The sequence below is a fragment of the Phascolarctos cinereus genome, unplaced genomic scaffold (genome assembly GCF_003287225.1).
Source record: "Phascolarctos cinereus isolate Bilbo 61053 unplaced genomic scaffold, phaCin_HiC Scaffold_726;HRSCAF=1367, whole genome shotgun sequence".
Classification (NCBI taxonomy): Eukaryota; Metazoa; Chordata; class Mammalia; order Diprotodontia; family Phascolarctidae; genus Phascolarctos; species Phascolarctos cinereus.
This window is the reverse complement of record NW_027556098.1, coordinates 114,733,577-114,751,371: the sequence shown is the minus strand read 5'-3', so window position 1 is coordinate 114,751,371 and position 17,795 is coordinate 114,733,577. Positions and strand designations below refer to the sequence as shown.

At 39.7% G+C, this 17,795-nt stretch overlaps 1 protein-coding gene and 1 long non-coding RNA gene across 2 annotated transcripts in view; one reads left to right on the top strand and one right to left on the bottom strand.

The window, feature by feature from the left end:
* Positions 1-4,567: 4,567 nt before the first annotated feature.
* Positions 4,568-17,795, top strand: part of PARP9 (poly(ADP-ribose) polymerase family member 9) — a 57,132-nt gene continuing 43,904 nt past the window's right edge. The window contains exons 1-2 of the mRNA XM_020985944.2: positions 4,568-4,654; positions 13,706-13,801. The gene's annotated coding sequence lies outside the window, so the exon portion shown is untranslated. The remainder of the gene's footprint in view (positions 4,655-13,705; positions 13,802-17,795) is intronic.
* Positions 4,650-16,397, bottom strand: LOC110208114 (uncharacterized). Its single transcript, XR_013482968.1, has 5 exons — positions 15,511-16,397; positions 14,898-14,979; positions 11,635-11,697; positions 8,703-8,822; positions 4,650-5,240 (listed from the first exon to the last, which is right to left on the bottom strand). It is a non-coding gene; the product is annotated as an uncharacterized LOC110208114 (long non-coding RNA).

Here is a 17,795-nt window from a genome sequence, read left to right as displayed (position 1 = left end):
TTAAAATAAAATAGCAATTCACTCAATTTGATTTAAAATATTTGAAGGAAAAAATGGAATGATAAGAGGCAGCATGGTATGGTAAGTAGAACTTGGAGATAGGAAGACATAAGTACATATCCTGCTTCTGACACTTACTAGCTGTGTGACTCTGAGCAAGCCACTTAAATGCCCCAAGATAACTCTCTTACACTAAGTTATAGATGGGACACAATCTGTATTGATGCTAGAGGTAAAATAATAGCCTTGTGGTATGTTTGGTGTATTAATTTGTTCATCAGTTACATGTTATAGTGATGGCAGGGTGAGGAGAACAAGTCAATACATACTCTAAATAGCCTCGTGGGTATGCATTTTTTTCATAATAGTACAATACCTTTCACATACTGGGTGCTTAATGTTTATTAAATTGAATTGAATTCTCAAAACCTAGCATTAAGAAAATGCAAAAGAATTCAGATGCTATTCTGCTTTTTAGAGAGCCCTAGGAATTTAGATTGCATAATCCTATCTTTCCATGTGGGAGGAAATTATTAATCACCAAGTGTTTATCTTTCAGTTGAGAACCCTAATCACTGGGATAAGATGAAAGACCAGAACTTCTTTTGGTAGATTTACCTCCAGGCCATCAGGAACACAAGCAAGTAAAAGACAAGTTTTGTCAGACCTATGCTAACTTCACAATAGAGAAGGTAAATCTACTTTTTATCCTTGCCATTACCTCTAATCTTTCATTTCTCAGTACTATATCCAGCTCTCACCCCTGTTCTTCTCTCTTACTTATTTATCTAGTCCAAGATTGTCTCCTGTATTCTAACTAGCCTCTGCACTGCCTACTGGATGTTCCCAGCTGGATGTCCCATAGGCTTCTCAAATTCAGTGTGTCCAAAACATGCCAAAATCCTCCCTTGCTCCCAACATTCCTATAATTGTTGATGGTACTACCATCCACCTACTTTTACAGGTTCACGGTTCACTATCATGGCCCCCTCTTTGACCCCTAGCTGAATCATAGTGAAGTTATCATACCCTTGGTCTTTCCATCACCTAGAAGTGTTTCACTTCCATGCTCATGAACTCTGAAATACCTTGATCTGGTCATAATCTTCTATCAATCTTTTATTCCTGTGTCTAATTAGCCTCAAGCCAATTCTTCATCTTCATCAGTTCTATTAGCTTAAGAAAAATATTATAAATATTTTTATGGAATAGATATTAGTATTATTCCATGTTGATTCTATGAATCTGCTAATAGTAACAATCAGACTTGAGAAAAGGTTAAGTTGGATACTGAAACCTAAATGCAAATTGACTTCTTTTCCTAACTCAAAGTTTACTGAATCTTTTTAGAGTGTACAGAGTCATTTCTTTTTATCAGTTTCCAAGGAAAAAAGAAAAGACAATGTGTCCCAAACTGTGAAGATTTTGGGGTGGGGGAAGGAAGAGTGGGATAAGAGGACAATTGAGGCAACCTGGATCTGGAGCTAGGTATTATGGAGAGGCAAAAAAAAAAAAAATCAACGGGGTTACTGTTGGTTTCTCTTTGTTTCCATTGGTCTAATGCCTGTGGAGCCGGTATCAGTCATCTCCAACTAAATCACCTCCCCACTCTTAAGAGCCTAAGTTTCTTCATCTGTAAGTTTAAAGGATTGGACTAGATGATTTCCGATACCCCTTCTAACACTCTGTGACTCAGCAATGAAAAACAATAGCCACTGTTCAATGTTTTCTAACTCAGAATAGACAAAAACAAAAAAAACCCAACCTAATTATGATTTGCTTTGGACATTTTTTCCCGTTTATCTCCTCTGCTCCTTCCATTTTCTGGTTTTTTTGGACCTTCTTGCATCTGTGGAACAGGCTAAGGGTAGAGTTGGGATTAGGAAAAGAGGCAAAAGAAATTTCCAAAGGCCAAGTCATTGAAATAGCCTACCTTGTAAATGCGAAAGAATGGGGGGTGGAGTCAAGATGGCAGAGTGAAAGCAGTGATTTCCTTGAGCTTTCCTCCAAACCCTTTCAAATACTCATAAAAAAAATGTCTCTAAACAAATTTTGAAGCAGCAGAACCCACAAAAAGACAGAGTGAAACAAATTTCCAGCCCAAGACAACCTGGATGATTGATCAGAAAGGTGTATCACGCCAGGCTGGGAGCGCAGCATGGGCGCGCAGGCCGCAGCAAACCTGGAGCAGGCCTCAGAGGACTGAATCACGGGCAGCTGTGGAGGTTTCCAGACTCCTCAATCCATGAATGCCAAAGACAGCTTAGAAGGTCAGTGGGAAAAGTCTGTTTCTGTCAGTGCTAAGAGAGGAAGGCGGGGTCTCACCTTCATTCCCCAAGAGCACGGTCTTGGGAGGGGGCAGCTGCTTCCCAAGCTTCCAGCCCACAGACTGAGGGGGAATCCAGTGGCTGATCAGAGAGGGATTGCAGGGATCTCTTTGCCAGTGCTGAGGCAGGAATCTCTTGCTTTGCCCCTGTTTGGATCTGGGTCACAGTTCTGGGCGGTGCTGGGGTGAGGAGGAATGCTGGCATGGTGGAGCTTGTAGTGGCTGTAGAGAGACAACCCTCCTCACAGTTACAGACAGAAAGGAGTACTTGTGGTCACAGGCCAGGAAAGGTGTAAACACCTCACCCCTTATCATACCACCTTGGAAGAGCTGAAAATTTACAGGTCCCTACAAGTATCTCTGAAAACAGCTGTACAAACCCCTGAAGCTTGGGACAGTACATTCTCCACATTAGAAGCAGACTTCTTACCTTAACAAAGAGTTTAAAACTCAAGTAATTGGCTGGGATCATGAGCAAGCAGCCCAAAAAGAGTCAGACTATATTATCTTACTTTGGTGAAAAAGAAGATAAATGAGAAAGAACGTTAGAAAGACTGCTAAATCTTGAAAATTATTTTCAAGCTTGTGTGTCTATGATATTTAAGACTCCATACAGTGTTGTAGCCCATTTACAAATAGACATCTGCCCTCCCCAATGCCTTGAAAATAAAAAAGAGACAATGGTAAACATAAAAATACTCAACTTTTGTTAGAAATTGGGATTTACCTTTTTTACTTTAAAAAGCAAGCAAATTTCCTTTTAAAATTTTAGTGGAGTGTTGAATAATAATAGAGCTGAGGGGAAATATAATTAAAACATTAAAAAATATAATTAAAACATTAAAATTAAAATTTGCACCACCCAGTGAAGTACTCTTTGTCAAAACATGCTTATTATGTCTTATTTTCTATTTATCAAAGAAAAATGGAACCTTATTTTTCTTCCAGCTCACCTAGTTCACGCTACAGCAAATTCTGCTTATTATCAGACTCAGAATGGTGACCCCTTGATTATTTTTTAACTCAGAGGGGAAAAAAAACCATAGTAAGATATTAGAACTGGTGGCTATGATGGGTGAGCCATTATCACAAACCCTAGCTCTTTTGAGATCTATTAACAAACTTAAGATCAATGAGTCATGATCATGGACCTAGATCAAACTGTGTTTTAAAATGGCATTTGCAGTGGAAATACATTTTACATGATTTCACATGTATAATCTATACGAAATTGCTTGCCATCTTGGGGAGGAGAGTGGGAAGAGAGGATATAGGGAGGGAGGACAATTTGGAACTCAAAAAATTTATAAAAAATGAATGTTGAAAATTGTCTTTACATGTAATTGGAAAAAATAAAATACCATTCATATTAAAAATAAAATTAAAAGGCTTTTGCAGATTAGGACAGTGTGCAATATTTGTCCTTGAGCTTTTTGAGCACAGTGATTATATGTCAGTGTGTGTGTGTGTGTCTGTGTGTGTGTTTTAAGGGGCCTGAGGGGAAAGATATAACTTTTCCCAAACTTTAGCAAATAGCAGCTATTAGAAATGAGCTAAAAACCTATTTAACAACTTTCATATTTGACAATTTGTGTAGTAGACAAACCCTCTTAGTATATTGAAAATTACAACAAGAGAAGCTATAGTATAATGGATGGATAGCTTGCTTTGCAGTTGAGAAGTCTTTGTTTCAAGCTGAGCCTCTCACACCTATTGACTGTATAACACCAGGCAAGTCACTTAACCTTTCAGGGCTCCAAGCAACTCCCTATAGCTTTGTGTTTCCAAGCAGGTGCCTATCCATGTTGGTTAGGATCCTCACCAGGAGTGCCCTATACTAAAGGTATCAGATGTGCAATTCAAAACAAAACCAAATTTCCAGAAAGTGACCAAATGAGGAAATATTTCTTTTCAAATTATAATCTTACAAAACTCTAGGTTTGGAAAGTTGTCTGGATACAAGCATATACCTGGAAAACAAAATAGATAGCACTGAACTTGATGTTTATTATTTTATGTTCAAAGGAAAACTACCCTACACAAACTCTAAAATGGCTTCCTGTGGATTGCTGATTTTTAAATTCACTTCCGCAAGTATTCCATGCCTAAAACCATGCTCATTTCCAAAGAGATTTTCCTTTTGTGATTTGTAGAGTCAGGGGATACAGAACGGAAGCCTTTGGAATTTGAATGAGACAAAGATAACATTAATGGATGGCCAGAACAAACACACAAATAATACAAGAAGTTTCTTCCGTGGGACAGGTATTGACTCAGTGTCCCATGTCAATAGCCAAGGCTTTAATCACAGTTATGCTGGGGAAAATGGTGAGTAAAGCAACTTGTACCTTGTTTGCTTCAAAAAGTACAAAGGTGAGGTGTGGCTTTCACATTACACCATCAGCACCTGAACAATTTAAAAAGTGTCACCATGGAATCTGCTTTCTTTCTCAATCAATCAGCATTTATTAAGCGCATACTATGTGCCAGGCAGTGAGCTAAGCACAAGGGATACAAATACACACAGAAAAGAAATAGTCCCTGCCCTCAAGGAGCTTCCAATCTAATGGGAAATAATATAAAAAAGAAGCTGAAAAGGGCATGGGGGATGGTGGAAAAGTAAGAGAATACCCAACATGGTGTAGCTTGGTGAGAAATGAGAAGTTATCAGAGCTGAGCTTCCTCCTTAAGTAGAAATTCAGAGTTCATTACACACACACACACACACACACACACACACACACACCCCTTCAATGTAAGAAGCAGAGGGGAGTAATGACGTGGAGTACCAAGGCTGATGAGATCCTAAAGGAGGATGAGGTTATCCTAATAATGAACTTCCTGGGGCATTGGGATGATTGTAGTATCTCCATCCATTGAGTTATTCCATCACATCACAAATCTAGGATAGGCACTATAGGTGAAAAAGAAGGAGTTTAGTCCAGAAATGAACAGGATTCCATCACACAGCACTTTCAGCTTTCCTGAGGAAGTGTTCATGTGTGTACACACACATACCATCTTTTTTTTCTATCAAGAGCCTTTTCTTAATGATACATGGCTATGAATAATGGAACAGAATAATCAGCAAACAATCAAAATTATGAGTGACTCAATAAGCAGTGGGTGAAACACATAGTGGGTATAAAGAGGGACACATTATGCATATAAAGAGGATGTGTCATGTGGTAATCAATGCTATCAAACTCAAATAGAAATGGATCTCTGCAGCCACATTTTGACTTAGAAAACCACAAATTAACTATCAAAGGTATAATTTCCCCATTGTACTTTAATTTGATTCTGGCTGCCCTCAGGAATATTGCTCACCACTTACTCCAGGGGCTGCAAGATTCATACCTCTGACTTACACTCAAATGTGTGGTAAAAGATATCATCCTGGAACTTTATGACCAGGAAATGAGGTGGGGCAGCATGTAGGGAAAGTAGGAAACAAAACCAATGGATATCCAAGATACTGCATTGGTACCACAGAGAGTAGGAAAGACCTATAAAAAGCCCTCCACCTGTTGGATAGATCCTTTTTGTAAAGGATTTATGAGAGGATGTGAACAAGAATTGAAAAAAATGAGGTCTGAATGGGTTGTGATCTGCATCATAGAGAGGAGTGATCAAAGACTTAGAGATTTAGAGCTAGAAAGAACCTTCAAGTGGATCCAAACCCCTCATTTTACATATGAGAAAAATGGAGTACAGAGAAGGTTAGTAGCTTTCTGAGAACCATAGCTGGCAAATTTCTAAGTCAGGATTTGAACCAAGGTCTTTCAGACTCTACAGCCTCTGCTCTTATCCACTATACCATCCCACATCTCCAAAATATCATCAACCCTAGAAAGTATGAATGATTGCCAACTGTAGCCACAATACACAATAAACCAAAGGGGACTTAATTTCAATGGTAGATCAAGGGATTTCTGTTGGGTGTTTTTTCCTTTTGTGACCCCTTCGTATGAATTATCACTTCTCTTTGCAGTAGGTGAATAGCTATTTACAAAGCTGATTTCTAAAAAATGATCAATACATTTTATTTTGTTGTTGATGTAACAGGTACACTGAAACAAGGCTCACATTCACCAATATAGCCCGTTTCTGAATCCTCAACAGAAAGAGAGGCTGTGTCCTTTCGTTCTGACAGTAGGATACTGCCCCACATATCCAATCTGTTGCCAAGGCATGTTTCTATCTTCACAACATCTCTTAAATATGTCCCCTTCTCTTCACTCACACAGCCAACTCCCTGGTACAGGTCTTCATCATGTCACTCCTGCATAGTTGCAGCAGCCTTCTCATCTCCCTGCCTCAAGTCTCTCCCCACTTCATCCATCTCCCACTCAGCCATCAAAGTGATTTTCATAAAACTCAGGGCCAAGAATGTCACCCCTGTCTCTACTCGATGAACATCAGTGACTCCCTGTTATCTCCAGAATCAAATATGAAATGCTTTGTTTGCATTTAAAGCCTTTTTCCCTATCTTTCCAGTCTGCTCATAGTTTACTTGCTGGCTTCCTTGCTGTACTCCATCTGTACTCATGTACACACTGTACTCCATCTCCCAATTCTGGGTCTTTGCATATCCCCCGTGCCTCAAATGCTCTCACTCTTACTTCTGCCAACTGGCTTCTTGGACCTCCTTCAAGGCTCAGCTAAATCCCACATTCTGCAGGAGGTCCTCCTTACTGCTATTGACTCCCTTCTGAGACTACCATCCATTTATTCAATATATATATCTTGTACATTGCTGTTAGCATGCCGTCTTCCCTATTATAATGTAATAAAGATAGGGACCATGTTTCTGCCTGTCTTTCTATTCCTACACTTAGCACAGTGCCTGGCACATAATAAATCCTTGTCGCCTGACAGGCTGGTTGACCATTGTCCTTTGGGGTTGACTAGAGATTTCTTGCCTCTCTATGTTGACTTTACTTACATGGTTGTAGTCATTGTCTATACAAAAGTTTTTGGCTATGCTTTTAGTAAAGTGACTTTTAGACAGGCTATAAAGAGACATTAGCTTGTTGAGGGAAACTGAATTCAACTTAACAAACATTTATTAGACAAGTGTTTGGTCTGGTTGCTGGAACGTTTGGGAAAAATCAAAGAGTCAACAGAGATAGCTTTGTTAAAGGGAATACAAACTGATTTTTTCCCCCTTTGCAGGAAACTGTCTGGTGAGAGTTGTGTTACACAGAAACTTTTCTCTTTATGTGAGACAGGAAATGGTTAAGTGCTAGTCAATCTGCTTCTCTCTATCTGAGTGGAAAAGGCTCCCCCTTTCTTTTTGCCTTGTCTGTCTGTCCACATTCAGAACTTTGCCAGAGTTCAAGGATGTGGACAAAGAGAATTTTTTTAGGCAATTGGGGTTAAGTGACTTGCCCAGGGTCACACAGCTAGTAAGTGTCAAGTGTTTGGTCTGAGGCCAGATTTGAACTCAGGTCCTCTTGACTCTAGGGTGATGCTCTACCCACTGTGCTACCTAGCTGCCCCATAAATAGTAGAAGCTTTTTTTAAAAAAAAGGCAATTGGGGTTAAATGACTTGCCCTGAGTCACACAGCTAGTGAGCGTTATATATCTGAAACTGGATTTGAACTCAGGTCCTCCTGACTCCAGGGTTGGTGCTCTATCCACCATGCTACCTAGCTGTCCAAGAGAGAGAATTTTTACCAATAACTTTTCTGTCCAAGGAAAGTACAGCTACAGACCTTAGAAGCTTCTTTTGCTGGCTGGCTACATTTAAAATCTTATAGGCTATCAGGATTACACACAGACACTCACTCACACCATGCAGAGACACAAGCAGAACAGATTAACATTAACAAACAGTGTTACAGATAGTGATGGGGACAGTCCAAAAGCTCAGAGAGGCTTGTCAGAAATCCCCTGTACAAATCAGACAATTTTTCTTGGTCCTCTAGATCATGTTGGGGCCAGGCACAAGGCTTTCCTTTTTAAGACCTTATAGACCCAGCTTTTTCCAATTCTGTAACCAGAAGAGAAGGAGGATCTGGCAGGCATGGGCATGGAGAATGAGAGTCTCTTCACTAAACCAGAAGAGAAATCCTGGGGTGTATCCTGGGAATTTGCCCACTTCTTTGCCTGTCAGCCTCAGAAAATCCCCAAAAGCACCTGCAGTCACTCGATTCTCTAGCATCCTAGAGAACGAGAGAATTGGGCATACACTTCCAGATAGGGCATCCTCTATGCAGTGGAAAGTGCATCTGGCTTCGAGACAGCCTAAAATCATCTGACCTGATTGGAGCCTGAGAATGTCAGGCTCCTCCAAGCCTTCCAAGGTGCTTGGAGGGTGACACCAACTGTAAAGCAAGAAAGAGACAGAGAAAGAGAAGGCTCACATACCTTCTGGTCTTGTCTGGAGGAGGGCTTGAGAGTCAAGCAGGTCCCCATATGAAACCACCAATGTGACATGGTTTAGGGGTATTGGGAACTTCAAAATGTCAGGGTACAAAGTAGCATCACCTGGAATGAATTCATGTACTCAAACCCTCTTCCAGTCAAGTGGCAAAGTTTATTGTAACACTAATAAAGTGGGGGAAGTTATTACAGAAGTTGCCTTTTTGACTCTTCCTACACTTGACTCACTTCCACTCACTCTCCAATCCAGTTATACTGGCCTATTTGCCATTCCTTGCACACTGCATTTCATTTCTGAAACTTTGCACTGATTGTCTCTTCCACCTGGGAGGTTTCCCTCCTTAGAAAAGCTTCTGCTTTTCTCTCCTCTGTGTTTTGGTTGCCAGGTCCAAAAACTTAATCTTTCTAGGTTCCTCCAAAAGAAATCAATCTCTGTAGTGATCAACAAAATTGATTCAAGTTAAAAAGAACTGAGCAGAGACTCATTTACAAATCAGAAAGCTAATTTATAATTTTTTGGGGGGTGTATGCATTAGAAAATGAATGACAAGCTAGAGGGGGAGGTTTTGGGGTTTATTTGTTTGTTTTTTAGTCTAAATTAGTAGTGTCAAACTCCAACGGAAATTGGGGCCACTAAACTGCAGGCCACATATTGATTTAGAAAGCCACATATTAAACTTATCTATGTTTTGTGTACTTTATTTATTTACTTAATTTTGTTATATATTTCATAATTGCATTTTAATCTGGTACTGGGCACTTAATAATTTTGTGGGCATCCCTTATTAGATACCTCTGCTCAAGAGCACAAAACAGGAGCAGAGCCAGAATAAATCCTCAGTTAGTTCTGAGAGAGAGGGAGAGTTAGGAAAGAAAGAAAGACAGAAAGATAGACAAAGAGACAGAGAAACAGAAACTACTGACTCAGGGCATTTTCACTCTGTGTTCCCCACACCTGGATTTCTCTACCTTCTCATCTCTGCCTACCAACTTCTCTGGCTTCCTCCAAGTCCCTGCTAAAATCTCACCTTTCTTGGGAAGTCTTTATTGATTCCTCATAATTCTAGTGCTTTATCTCTGCTGATTATCTCCACTTTATCCATTTTAACATTTTCGCTTGTTTGCACATAGTTATTTTCGTGTTGTTGCCCCATTAGACTTTGAACTCTTTGAGAATAGAAACTATCCTTTGTCTTTCTTTGTACCCCCAGAGGCTTAGCACAGTATGTGGTACACATAGTAGGAGCTTGATAAATGTTTATTGTCTAAATGATAGAGAGGTAGAGAGGGAAAGGTGAGAGAGAAGGGGAGAGAGAGAGAGAAAGAGAGAGAGAGAGAGAGAGAGAGAGAGAGAGAGAGAGAGAGAGAGAGAGAGAGAGAGAGAGAGAGAGAGAGAGAGAACATTAAAAGAAATAAAGCAAAGCTGAATTTAGCTTCAGATTTTTTGAGGCAACAAAGAGGCAAGCTGTATCCCTTTCCATTTATAGCAAGGTTAGTGTTGAAGTCTACTGTTCAGTTTCATTCTTAATTTTAGCAACAATGTTATTTTTTTCTTTCCTTGCATCCTCTAAATGCAGATTAGTTATTTTGTCAAAAGGCTTAAAAATACTGTTGTCATTATACTGCCACATGGTGGTTCTACTGAGCTTCTCAGCATTAGACTCCTCATCTATACATAAATGCATTCTCTTGATCATGCCTTCAGTTGCCTGGGAAGCCTTGAACAGATTTCAAGTAGTTCCTGTGATGTTGATTTGAGACCCTTCATGTTTCATATAAGTGGTAATAGTTAGCCTCTTTTTTTTTTCTGGCTCATTCAGTTCTTTGTATTGTCTTTCACCAAAGTTTTGGATGGATTTATCAGAGAAAGTACAACTTTTGGGTTTCTTTCAAATCAAATCTTGTATCCAAGAGATAGTACTTCAACATTCTCTTTGCCTTCACCACACATCTGGAAAGATGCTGATTTTTAATTTTTTTTCTAAAATCAATCTTGCTTTTGGGGAAACTGGCTTGTAAGACCAAAAATGCTTTAAAAATAAATGATAATACTATGAGAAATTACTGTAGGTCTCAACTGAAAACTTTAGGTTTCTTTAGGTCTTTACTCCCATGCAATGCATGTCAAGCCAGCTGGACAGAAATTGAACCATGGACATATGTATGCTAATTTTGTTTCTCTTTCTCTCTCTCTCTCTCTCTCTCTCTCTCTCTCTCTCTCTCTCTCTCTCTCTCTCTCTCTCTCTCTCTCTCTCTCTCTCTCTCTCTCTCGGCAGTTGAAGTTAAGTAACTTGCCCAGGGCCTCACAGCTAGTTAGTGTGAAATGTTTGGTCTGAGGTCACTTTTGAACTCAGGTTCTCCTGCCTTCAGGGCCGGTGCTCTAACCACTGCACTACCTAGCTGCCCCCCCATTTGTCTCTTTTTAAAAATATTCTTTAATTAATTTGGGGTTTTACAGTTGGTAGGGAAGATAGGAGACAGAGGGAGCCTTGTGCATGCTTCAAATCATACCATGAATGGTTATTGCCTACTATAGTCTTGCATAGGATTAGCTCAAATTTTGAAGTAAAATTATTATAATATCACCTTCAGGGCCCCTTTCTCATGGAACACAGGCTCTTAAAGGATTCTGACTTGTTTCCATCCTATCCCATGTCCCCTCCTTCTCACTACCAGTTTTTTTACTTGCACTGGATTATGGCTAAAACAGAAGCATTAGGGGCAGCTAGGTGGTAAAGTGGATAGAGCACCAGTCCTGAAGTCAGGAGGATCTGAGTTCAAATCCAGCCTCAGACCAAACACTTGACACTTACTAGCTGTGTGACCCTGGGCAAGTCACTTAACCCCAATTGCCCCACCAAAAACAAACAAACAAACAAACAAACAAACAAACAAACCAGAAGCATTAATACTGTACCTAATGCAGTACATTCTGATTCCATAGTTGGTCCAGTAGCTTCTCAAATGTCTTTGGAAACCTCTAGATAAGAGAATAATAATAGAAATGAACATGAATTAAAGAATCACATAATGTCAGAGCTGGAAAGTACTGCAGAGATCATCCATTACACTGTCTTAATTTTATTTCTTTATTTTTACCTTAATTCTTTTTTCAGCTAGTAAGCACTTATTTTCTCTCCCTTCTACTAGTCCCATCCAAAAGAAAAGAAAAATAAAACACATAACAAGCATGCAAAGTAAAACAAAACAAATTTACACATTGGACATTTCTAAAAATTTATGTCTTATTCTGCATCTTGAGACCTCTCTGTCAATAGGTGGGCATCAAGCTTCATTATCAGTTCTCTGGAATCATGGTTGGTCATAGCTTTGACCAGAATTCTTTAATTGCACATAAAAACAATTTTAACATTTATTTTTTAAAAAAGATTTTGAGTTCTAAATTCCTTTCCTCCCTCTTTCCCCTTCCCTCTCATTGAGAATACAGTTTAAAAAAATAAATAATGGATACTTTGAAAATGAAAAAAAATTTTTTTCTAATATTCATTTTTTATAAAATTTAGAGTTTCAAATTTTCTCCCTACCTCCTTTCCCTCCCCCCTTTCTGAGACAGTAAGCAATTTGATATAGGTTATACAAGGGCAGTCATGTAAAACATATTTCCATAATAGTCATATTGTAAAAGAAGAAACAGTTTGGAAAATAATTATAATTTGCAAAAAGAAAAAACCATGAAAAAGTAAAATGAAAATAGTATGCTTCATTCTGCATACAGTTCTTTCTCTGGATGCAGATAGCATTTTCCATCATGAGTCTTTTGGAATTGTCTTGGATCATTGAATGGCTGAGAAGAGCTAAGTCAATCATAGTTGATCAGCATACAATGTTACTATGTACAGTGTTCTGGTTCTGCTCACTTAACTTTGCATCAGTCTTTCCAGGTTTTTCTGAAATCTACCTGCTCATCATTTCTTATAGCATGATAGTATTCCATTACATTCTTATACCACAACTTGTTCACCCATTCCCCAATTGATGGGCATCCTTTCAATTTCCAGTTCAAAAAATTATTCTTTAGAATATAATAAATATTCAAAATCTTGTTTAAAGGGAAATCGATCATGATCCAGAAAGACAAATGCAGTGAGATTCAAAATAAAAATAGTATGTTAAGGTACAAATTAAAAATGCCACAGTATCTGCTGAAGCATAAGAAATTCTGGCTATATAACCACCCACCTTATATTGCCTAATGGAGTGCTTTGTTGTAAAGGCAAAACCTTGGTTGAATTTTTCTACCTTGACACCTCTCATTTTATAAATAAGTTAATTGTTTTCTTTATTTTGTATTTCCCTAAGCCCATACAGATAGTCAATAACAGAGGTGCAATTTGAAACCAGATACTCTAGCTCTGAATGTAGTATTCTTTCTCCCACCCATGATGCCTTCCTCACCTGAACCTGTTAGCCTTTTCCAAACATACATACAGAGTAACTTACATTTTGTTACTGTACCCTTAGACATAAGAGATAATAGTACTTAAAGGCTGGAGTGGCCCATTCACCAAACATTTATTAAGTGTAAGAAGTAAGACTGCAAACACACTTTAATAAGGCACAGAGGATGTAGGGAGAACAGGTACAGAAAGTAGAGAGATGAACAGTGGAAAGGATATGGAGACAGATGGCATAGGAACAAGGGATGGGACAGTGAAAGAAGGCAAGAAGTGATGGGGAAAGGAATGGGAAGGGGAAAAGGCAGACAGTATCAATTATGTAGCAATGGATTAGAGTTGGGAGTACTAGGCAGCATGGACTCAGATGGAGATGGAAGAGTGTTTGGAGGGGCAGTAGTCTAGGGTCTCATTTTTATGGTGGTTTTGTGGGGGGCGGAGCAAACTAACTTATCAGTGTCACTTTGTGGTTAGTTCATTAATATACCCAGATCATCTCAAAGTTGTCAGCAAGAATTTAAAGCTATCATCCATGTCATCCCAAAGTCATTAGTAACATTTGTTGTTTTGCAGGTTTTATTGGGGATAACTAGAACTTTTCTGAGATCTACATATCATAGAACCAAAAGGCCCTGACAACAAAGCATAGGAGGCTTTAAGTAAGTGTCGGTAAGTGTCTGGGGTGGAATTTTCTCATAAACCTCTCCTGCTCTTTAATTGCCATATTTTGTTTGATAATACCCAGGCTTCTAGGCTCAAAAGCTCAAATGTATCTGTAACCTTTCCCTCCTACATTCAATTAACTGTCAAATCTCTACATGTCCCCTTCTCTCCATTCCACTGACACTATCCTAGTTCAGGTTCTCATTACTCATCTGAATTGGTGAATTATCTGAATTATAGCTTCTTCTGAAATCCATCTTTCTCATCATTGCCAAAAAAGTTCCTAATACAAAAGCTTAATCATGTTAGTCCTCTCCTCGATACCCTTCAGAAATTCTGCTTTGTTTATAGAAAAATACACAGTGGCACTAAAAGAAAAAAAGAGCAGAAAAATAGTTATTTCCCCATTTGCAAAATTAAGATAAAAATGCTAAGGAATTGAAGAGGCAGTGGTGAATAGGGACTGCATTCTAGGCATGTGGACGGTCTGCAAGCATGGGGAAGTGGGTATGGAGTACAGCTGGGAGAAGACAACACAGAAACAGAAATTCTAGGTGGCCACCTGGTCCATCCTCCTTATTTCACAGAAGGTTGAGTTGCAGAGAGTTTAAATCATTTGCCTAATGTCACAGTGGCTGTAAGGGGAAGAGTGGTGAATCTAACCTAGGGCTCCTGACTCCAGTTGGACTTGAGGTTGAAATTTTGGCCCTGCCACTTAATTAAATGGACAAATCACTCCCCTCTACAATACTCTGATTATGCTTTCTGTTTCTCAGGCATGACGTGCCATCTCTCTATTCTGTGACCACTGTGACTTTCTACCGGTTATCACCCATGAATGGAATGTTCTTCCTCTTCAACTTCACCTCCTGGCTCCCTTCTAGACTCAGCTCAGACACCACTTTCTGCAGGAGGCCTTTCCTGCCCCTTCTTCACCCTGCTTTTCCCTTTGTTTTGTCCCCTCTATCTGAGATTACCTCCTATCTTCTCTAAATATATGTTGTAAGAACATAGTTGTTTGCATGTTTTCTCCCCTATAAGAAGTTGAGTTCTGGAGAGCAGGGAGCATGTTTTTGACTTTCTTTGTTTACCTTGAACTTACCACAGTGCCTAGAACAGAGCAAGTACTTAACAAATACTTGATGACTTCCAGACTTTCTCTCTTCTGGGCTCAGTTTCTCTATCTGTAAAATGGGAGAAGTTAGACTAGATGATCTCTGAGAGGTCCTCTTCAGTTGTGACATCTGATAAACTCATTTATCTCTTTATCCACCCTTCACCTAACTTCTGCCTGGATTCTAGCCCCCTCACAATGCTACCCTTCCTCATCTACCTTCCTTATGGTAAAAGAGAAGAAGGATCTCAGAGCATCCCATTTGTGGTGCAAGCACACTCTTGTCCCCTCCTGACCTCGGGGGGCTCTGGAAGTAGCACTGCAACTTATTAAGCAACTTCTTTGGAGCAGGGGTGGGACCCCAGGGACCATCCAACACCAGAGGGAAAGAATCTGATGCCTCCATCCTCCTCTCTAGCCCTGAACCTAATCAACTGGCTTTGAAAACTTTCTCTTTCGTTTTCCCAGAAACTCAAGCTCTCAAGTTTTTGCCCTGTGTTTTGTAAACATCTTCCCTATCAGTCACCAGCAGGAAGCACCTGTTTCCCCTTGTTCAGCAGCCCCAGCTTGGCCTTTCAAACCCTCTTGGTCTCCAACTTACAGGAATTCGACTTTACAGCACTTCTCTCCAGTGCAAAAGGGCAAACTGGAATTGCCCTTGCATAGCAGATGTGGTGTGAGCTGAATTCAGTTTCCTTTTCCCCTAAAGACCTCTCTCTGGCTTTTTAAAAATTGCTTTCTCTTTCCTAACCTAAAAAGCCAACCCATATAACAAGAAATAAAACAAGACATGAGAGGAAAAAAGACAACTCATCTCTTTCTATTTGTCCAGCTTCATTGGCCCTTTTGTTCCTTAAACACAACCCTTCATCTCCTGACTCAGTGCCTTTCCCTGGCTGCTCCCCATGCCTGAAGCACTCTCCATTCCTCTGCCTCTTAGCTTTCCTGATTTCCCTCCAGACTCAGCTCAAATACCACCTTCTGCAGGAGATCTTTTCTGCCTTTCCCACCCCTCCAAGTCAATCACTTGATGAGGTAGTCAAGCGGCAAAACTGGGATTTAAACCTGCTTTTTTATATAAAAAGGGGGTGGTGGTAGCAAGATTTGGGCCCCCCATTACATTTATATTATATGCTCTTTAATTTAGGAATGAAGTTTCATATTCAATTATTTTAACTTATGTAATACTCAGGTATTAGTCAAACTTGAATTGCAATTTTTGTCAGTTCTAGATCTTCTCAGACAAAAATTTTAATTATTATGCAATTCCTCTCTTTTCCTTTCCATCTCAGTGCTCTCTTTCTAATACTCTGGAGTCTGTTAAACCAAGCTTCATATGAAGGTTTTTTGTTTTAGGCAATTGGGGTTAAGTGACTTGCCCAAGGTCACACAGCTAGTAAGTGTCAAATGTTTGGTCTGAGTCTGGATTTGAACTCAGATCCTCCTGACTTCAGGGCTGGTGCTCTATCCACTGTGCCACCTAGCTGCCCCTATAAGGAGGTTTTTTAAGGTAGACTTGTCCAACCTGATGTAGGGTAGAGCACAGCAGACTAAGAATGATAGGGAGCAGAACCTGTATTATTAAAAAGAAAGCTGAGAGGCTGGAGGCCAGAAGGATCCCTGTGACTGGACCTGCATTTCCCTGACCCCTGCTGTGTTAGCAAAAAGCAAACTTCCTTGTGTTAATGTTCAGTGTAAGTACCTTACTTCATTCCAACATCAAACCTGAACTAAGGGAATGCTAGCTTAGCTCTGACTCTTATAATCAGGAAAAAGGGCCCAAAGACTTCAACCCAGTTAAATAAAATAATCATGTGAGTTATATGTAAACACAATTGCAGGACTTAGAATTTCTATGCCTTCTTCCCTTCAAATGTTCAAGAGAGGAACATTTCCTTCCTGCCTAAACATTTGAACCAAGTCACAGGAGCAGGAACCTCTATTTTATACTTCTATCAATCTTTCAAACTTTATGCTTGGGATAGGTCTTTGAAAACATTCCTAAAATCATAGAATCTTAGAATTTTTAGAACTTTCAAAGAACTTTCCAGAGATTGACTCATCCAAATGTCTGATTTTATAGGCAAGAAAACTAAGGCCCAGAAAGGAGAAACGGGGAAAGAAGAGTGACAGGGACAGAGAGATAGAAGCTAGAAGAAAGGGGAATGAGACACTCAAGGACAAGAAGGAGAGGGAAACTAGTAAACTGGAAAGAGTAAGAAGATAGCATTTTAAGAAAAAGTAATCTCGGGGCAGCTAGGTGGCAAAGTGGATAGAGCACTGGCCCTGAAGTCAGGAGGACCTGAGTTCATATCCAGCCTCAAACCAAACACTTGACACTTACTAGCTGTGTGACCCTGGGTAAATCACTTAACCCCAATTGCCAAAAAAGAAAAAATAATCTTTCTCTTCTTTTTCTCTTCTTTCTTTCCTTCTTTCTTTTTCCTCCCTTGTTTATAAGAGTTTTAGATACACAAGCAATTTCTCAGCCTAATGCAGACTGACTAGCGCCCTGTCTTGACTCACAAAAGGGAGGTAGGAAAGTGGGTGGAGATACTAGATGTACAGCCTAGTCCTGAGGTAGAGAAAGTCCAGAGAAGAATGAGGTGTGATTGGCCTGGTGCCCTCCTCAAGTGGAGGTTCTTAAAAGAGTCATCAAATCAGAAGGCAACTCCACCTAGGCAGAGAGTACTTCCAATAAGTGAATTTGAGGACTGGAATGAGCTTCAGAATGAATAGCCTGGGGGCATGGTAGAGGAAGTCCAGAGTGAAATCTGGAGAGGAATGAGTTAGTGATGGCTAAGGCCTTCCTTGATGCTGTTAGAAAACAAGGAACCTCTCAACAACATCACCCTTCCACCCCCAAACCCTTTCCAGAAATGAGCA